General features: G+C 41.1%; 1 protein-coding gene and 1 pseudogene across 7 annotated transcripts in view; one reads left to right on the top strand and one right to left on the bottom strand.

Moving 5' to 3' along the window:
* The window catches only part of LOC108543190 (mitochondrial import receptor subunit TOM20 homolog), a 14,282-nt pseudogene extending 12,033 nt beyond the window's left edge, over positions 1 to 2,249 (bottom strand).
* Positions 300 to 6,397, top strand: part of GDPD4 (glycerophosphodiester phosphodiesterase domain containing 4) — an 84,677-nt gene continuing 78,579 nt past the window's right edge. For 6 of the 7 annotated variants that reach the window (XM_017893588.1, XM_017893585.1, XM_017893587.1 and 3 more), the window contains exon 1: positions 307 to 393. The gene's annotated coding sequence lies outside the window, so the exon portion shown is untranslated. Of the gene's footprint in view, positions 394 to 6,397 lie in introns of all 7 variants that reach the window. The other variant, XM_017893589.1, reaches the window with a different exon arrangement.

Here is a 6,397-nt window from a genome sequence, read left to right as displayed (position 1 = left end):
TATATAAATATATATACAGCATATATAGAGATGTATATGTGGCAATTTTATGAATAACTGGGATACAAAAAATAGGTAATGCCTGAACTAAGTTATTAACAAGGACTAAACTTACAGTTAAGTTCTTTTTTAAGAACCAACCAAACCAAAAACAAAGAGAGCATACCTTACCGTACATTTAAAATGTGGGGCTCAGAGCCAAGGTTGGGGGTCTGGCCTTAGCTTCAGCCTAGCTCAGGCATGGGGTGTCCTTGACCACGCCCACAGCCCCGCCAGGCCACGCCCTCCCGCCCCGCCTGCCTGGAGCGGCCCCTCCAGCCAGGCATCCATTTTAAGAGACGCTGGTCTCCTTAGGCGTGAAGCTTGGATTTGGGTTGGGACTTTGAAGTCTCGGTAAGTAAATGTGCCCAGTTCCGTGCTTCCTCCTTAAGCAGCACCAGAAACAGGAAGTTCTATTAGTATTATTAGTCCGCAGCCAAACCTGAGGCCCTTTGACGTCGCTTGCTCGCTGTGTCGGGTCGTTTGTGTCCCCTCTCGAGGATTACGGGCTTGGACCTCCTGTTCAGTATCTGACAGTAGCGGCTTCGTGTATTGTCTAGTTTTCTAGTTGTTAATGGCGAACGGGATAAAAGTCTGTTTCAGCTGTCCCAATCCTGGCCGGCAACCCCAGGGTTTTGACCTCATGAGCTGGGGAATGGCGGTGTCCTCTACTGAGATGAGACAGATTGCAGGAGGAATCTATTTTAGGGGGAAAAACATCAAGGGTTCAGTTTTGGACATATTACTTTTGAGGTGCCTGTGAGAAATCCAAATGGAGATTTCAGTAGACTGTTGGATATATACGTGTAGAATTCAGAGAACAGGTCTGGGAAGGAAACAGTGTTTATTGATCTCCCCTTAAATATTAGGAATTTTCATGTAAACTTGGCCACCCTGGCTGGTGCTTAGACACAAAGTATCTGCAGGTCTGTGGACAATGGTGGTGGTAATTATTCTGGTTAAAAAGCTGCCTTTTATTCAATATCCGAGCAGCTTACTATCCTCCCATAGAGTGTTTTGTTCGTAACGTCTGCCCTTGGACACCCCAGTATTTGCAATTAGTCACACCAAGTTCTATATATATGCAGTAGTTTCATCATTAACCAGTTGAAAGTTTTTTTTTTCTCATTTCCATTGTGATTTTTCTTTGACCCATGCATAGGTTTTTATAAATGTGTTTAATTCCCAAATGCGGAATTTGTTTTACTGATTTCCAGTTAAATTGCACTGTAGTCAGAAGATATATTCTTAAGATGTCAATTAGTTTATTAAAACCAATTGTGATCATTTTTGATAAATGTTCCATGTCCATTTGGAAAAAAGGTACACTCTGCATTTGTTGAGTACAGTGCTCCATAAATGTTAAGACTAGTTTGTTACTCAAGCTTTACAGTCGTCTGTATTCTTACAGACATTTTTTCCTGCTTATTCTGTTCTTTAAGAGGTGTGCTAAATCTCCTACCATGATTATGCATTTGTCCATTTCTCCCTTAGAGACTAGGTGATTGGGTATTGTTATAGTTTTGGTGCTGCAAAATAAATAGAACTCGAATATAAAATTTTATTTTGTATATTGCTTTTGATTCTCAGCAAGGCAATATACTTCTATAGAAGGGTGCACCCTTACAGATGGAGCAATGGTGAGCGCACACTTGGACAAGGGCGGGGAAGGGGTTCTTATTCCTGATGCGCGTGGCCCCTGCTGGGGTGGTGTTCCCCTATTGGCTACTGTTAGACTGCACAGGCTAAACTAATTCCGATTGACTAATTTAGAGAGAGTGACGGGTTGAGTGGTTTGGAGGGAGTCAGGGTGGAGCAGGTAAGGGTGGAGCAGGTGATCAGGATGAGTCAGGGCAGAGCTGGTAATCGGAATGAGGGTGGAGCAGGTGATCGAAAAAAGTTGCTTTACGAGGAAGTTAAAAAGTAGAAGGCAAAGAATTGAACATACAGACATATTAATTCTTTGAAGAGAAATTTAGAACTCCTATCTAATAGTACCTACAAATTGCAAATTAAAAAAATTTTTTTTTTCACATTATGAAATGTCTGTCCCTCTTTGTCTCTAGTATTGCTTTTATGCCTCAAAGTTTACTTTGCTGGTCATATAGAGAGGCAGATTGTATTATCTGACTCCAACTCTCCACCTTTTCTTTAGTTACGTTCTTTGTGTTCACACCTTTTTCCGTGTGACTACTGTGACCGACCACCATGAGGTGACCTGCCCTGATTGTTGACTTTGGGATCGGCTGTGTGAACAGACATCCCATGAGGCAGACGTTTGAAATGGGCTTGTATTTGGGACTTACTCTCTTGGACAACTTCCAGCACCATGAGAACATACCCAGGTCAATCTGGTTGAGTGACACATGAAGCAAAGCCAAGTCACCCCAGTCATTCTAGCTGAGGCAGAACAGATCAGCAGATCAGATAGCCCATTAACTCAGATGTGTGAGCAATAAACTCTTACTGTTAAATGTGGAACATATGCTCTAGGAGGTAAAGACAGACAATAAACAGTAAACATCCTAAATACATTATATAATATTTTATATAGAAAAAAAGAGCGCAATAGAGGAGTTAGAAGGAGGGAGCAGGTTGCGGTATTAAATAGTGATTAGGGTTGACCTTGTTGAGAAGGGGCCATTTGAGCAAGGAATTGAAGAAGGTGAGGTAACTACTACTTTTGAGGGTGAGATAGTAATTTAGGATTTCTTCCTTCTTTGGGCAAATTAATTGGGACAGAATACCTAATTCTTATATTGGGGATGCTGATGGTATTCCATGGGGCTGGTGAGAAGCTGCGGGGTGGTTGGTGTTGCCTACCAACTGCCATCTCTGGCCTCTGTCTCATAAAGAGGGTCCAGGATGGGAATGTGTGATATTCTGAGTGAGAGGGATTAACTAGTTTTCATATGAGGCCAGTGTAGGGACTAAATGCTGATTTTTTTTTTTTTTAATCTTGCCCAAATTCCTATCTAAGGGGTCTGAGGAGTCATGCTCTGCAAACCATAAATTCTCATCAGATGGGTTTTATTTAACCCTAGAGTCATGCCCTACAAACCATAAATTATCATCAGATGTGTTTTATTTAACCCTATATATCATGGTTTACTTTGCAACCTGACTCTGGCATAACAATACAAGACAAAAAGGAAAAAATATTTACCCCAAAATATGTTTCTTTGCCATATTTTGAAATGGTCCTGCAAAGCTGTTTTGTGTATGGNAATCTCTGTTAACAAAGCTAGATCTTTTTCTTCCAGACCCTTCCAATCCTAAAGAGATTAACTAAGATCTGAATAGGAAACATTTGTCACCTATGGTCTCTAAGGGCAGCCACTATAAAACTTCAAAATAAGTTTGATCTCCACAATCTTTATCTTAACCTGACCATTCCCTTTCTATCTATCCCAGGTCTTTAGACAAACTCAACAAATGTCAACCAGAAAATGTTTAAATTTTTTTTTTTTTGAGACTCTAGGCTGGAGTGCAGTGGTACCATCTCTGGTCACTGCAACCTCCGCCTCCCGGGTTCAAGCAATTTTCATGCCTCAGCCTCGCAAGTAGCTGGGATTACAGGCGTATGCCACCACGCCTGGCTAATTTTTGTATTTTTAGTAGAAACTGGATTTCACCATGTTGGCCAGGCTGGTCTCAGACTCCTGACCTCAGGTGATCTGCCCGCCTTGGCCTCCCAAAGTGCTGGGATTATAAGCATGAGCCACCGCGCCTGGCCTGATTATACTTTTCTACTGTCACTTCAAGATGATTTGCAAGGAAATGGAAGGCAAATGTATGTGCCCAGTTCCTTTTCTTAAACTGACTCTCCAAGATCTTTTTATTTCAATCTGTTTTTTTTTTTTTAAAAAACAAAACAACAAAAAACTGTAGGTAGTCTTTATTTTCCCTGTCTTTTTCAGCTCCTTCCTGAATTTCCAAAATGTCTTCATTTATGCGCTGAGGCTGGGTTAATCACTCTATTCTCCATGCTGCCTAGTGTATTGTATAGATGTTTATTCTAGAAGTTATTACATTGTTATACTCAATTGCTAATATACATCCCTTCCACTATATTTAAATCTTGTCAGTGATAGGAGTTTTGACTTACTCATCCTTTTGCTCTTGACGCATAACCTAATGCTTGGTCATTTTAGTGCTCAAAGTGTGCTGAATGGATAACAATTATTATATTGAAAGCCACCATTCAGTTTACAATATTTCCAGAACTAAATTCACATCTATTGATTCACTCAATAATCCCCACAAACTGTATTGATAAGTACCATTATTATTCACATTTAAAGATGAGAAAACTGAGGTACAGAATACTTGCATAACTTGCCTAAAGTTGCACAGCTAAATATGGCAAAGATGGGATATGAAACATAGGCAAGGCGCTCCAGAGCATCTACTTTTTAAATTATGAACTATTTAAAATATACAGAAAAATATAGCCCCATATATTTATAATTGTTAACATCTTCCAATATTTGCTTTATCTTCTTTTAGATGAAGTACTTGAAAGTGAATTGCAGACACCATACATTTTACCTGTAAATACTTTGTGTGAAACTCTAAAAAAGGAATTTTTTTTTTTTTTGAGACAGTCTCTCTCTGTTGCCCAGGCTGGAGTGCAGTGGCGCGATCTTGGCTCTCTGCAACCTCCGTCTCCTGGCTTCAAGCGATTCTTCTGCCTCAGCCTCCAGAATAGCTGGGACTACAGGCGCACACTACCACGCCTGGCTAATTTTTGTATTTTTAGTAGATGGGGTTTCACCATATTGGCCAGGCTGGTCTCGAACTCCTGACCTTGTGATCTGCCCGCCTCGGCCTCCCAAAGTGCTAGGACTACAGGCATGAGCCACCACACCTGGCCAAAGAAGGAATTTTTTTTTACACAATGATATCATCATTTTCACACCTAAAATTAACAATAATTTACTAAACCAACTGAATGTAAATTAGTTAATATCCAAATTTCTACCAATTTCCTCCAAAAAGTCTTTTCACAGGTTCCAATCAAGATCTATACATCTGGCCGAGCGCAGTGGCTCACGCCTGTAATACCAGCACTTTGGGAGGCCAAGGCGGGCAGATCAGTTGAGGTTAGGAGTTCAAGACCGGCCTGGCTAACTTGGTGAAACCCTGTTTCTACTAAAAATACAAAAAATTATCCAGGCATGGTGATGCGTGCTTGTAATCCCAGCTACTCAGGAGGCTGAGCTAGGAGAATAGCTTGAACCTGGGAGGTGGAGGTTGCAGTGAGCCGAGATCGCATCATTCCACTCCAGCTTGAGCAATGAGAGTAAAACTCTAAAAAAAAAAAAAATAATAATAATCCATACATCAATTCATATACTTATAAAATTTTCGTTTTTTAAAATTTTATTTATTTATTTATTTATTTTGAGACAGAGTCTCACTCTGTCCCCCAGGTTGGAGCGCAGTGACCTGATCTCGGCTCACTGCAAGTTCCACCTCCCGGGTTCAAGCCATTCTCCTGCCTCAGCCTGCTGAGTAGCTGGGACTACAGGCGCCCGCCACAATGCCCGGCTAAGTTTTTGTATTTTTAGTAGAGATGGGGTTTCACCATGTTATCTGGGATGGTCTTGATCTCCTGGCCTTGTGATATGCCCGCCTCGGCCTCCCAAAGTGCTGGGATTACAGACGTGAGCCACCGCACCCGGCCAAGAAATTTCTAAGTAAGATAGAATTTGCATACACTAAAATTCACCATTATTTAGTGTATAATTCTGCAAGTTTTGACAAATGCATGTAATTGTGTAAGCACTATCAAAATATAGGACAGAGGCCAGGCGCGGTGGCTCAAGCCTGTAATCCCAGCACTTTGGGACGGCGAGCGGCGGATCACGAGGTCAGGAGATCCGGCATCCTGCTAACCTGTGAAACCCGTCTCTGCTAAAAAAATCAACTAGCGGGCGGGTGGTGGGCGCCTGTAGTCAGCTATTGGGAGGCTGAGCAGGGGATGGGTGAACGGAAAAGCGGGCTTGCATGGCTGGATCCGGCCTGCATCAGCCTGGTGCAGAGCGAGTCCGTCTCAAAAAAAAAAAAAAAATATATAATATTCTATTTAGGACCATAGGACAGTTTTTCTCCAAATCTGTAGCCTGCCTTTTATGTCTTAAGAATGTCTTTTGAAGACTAGAAGTTATTAATATTGATGAAATACAACTTATCTGTTTTTTCTTTTATGGATCATGCTTTTGGTGTTATACCTAACAAATCTTTGCCTAAAGCAGGGACACATTTCATCTATGTTTTTTTCTATAAGTTTTATAGCTTTAGGTTTTATTTATTTATTCATTTAGAGACAAGGTCTCATTCTGTCACCCAGAAT

This window comes from Rhinopithecus bieti, unplaced genomic scaffold, assembly GCF_001698545.2.
Source record: "Rhinopithecus bieti isolate Rb0 unplaced genomic scaffold, ASM169854v2 scaffold_23868, whole genome shotgun sequence".
Lineage (NCBI taxonomy): Eukaryota > Metazoa > Chordata > Mammalia > Primates > Cercopithecidae > Rhinopithecus > Rhinopithecus bieti.
The sequence above is the reverse complement of the archived record's forward strand: the minus strand, read 5'-3'. Positions and strand labels throughout refer to the sequence as shown.